This window comes from Myotis davidii, unplaced genomic scaffold, assembly GCF_000327345.1.
Source record: "Myotis davidii unplaced genomic scaffold, ASM32734v1 scaffold472, whole genome shotgun sequence".
NCBI classification, from domain to species: Eukaryota; Metazoa; Chordata; class Mammalia; order Chiroptera; family Vespertilionidae; genus Myotis; species Myotis davidii.
Window position 1 is genome coordinate 101,779 of NW_006283774.1, and position 278 is coordinate 102,056.

Consider the following 278-nt stretch of genomic DNA (forward strand, 5'->3'; position numbering starts at 1 on the left):
CACCTGTCGCTCCAACGCCCGGCTCCTCTGGCCCCCACTGCCCAGGGTCCCTCCCCACCCGTGTCCAGACAGGGACGGCTGTTAGCTGGGCCCTGCAGGGAGGTCTCTGCATGTACTTCGGAGTCCTCGCTCGACCCACCAAGCCCACGGCCACCGCGCTGGACGTGTCCTGACCCGGGAGGGACGCCCATGCCGCTCCCACTACTGGTGCCGAGGGGCTGAGCTCTGTCCAAAGCAGGGATGGGCCAGGGCCGGAGCCCAGGGTGCTGTTCCTCCGT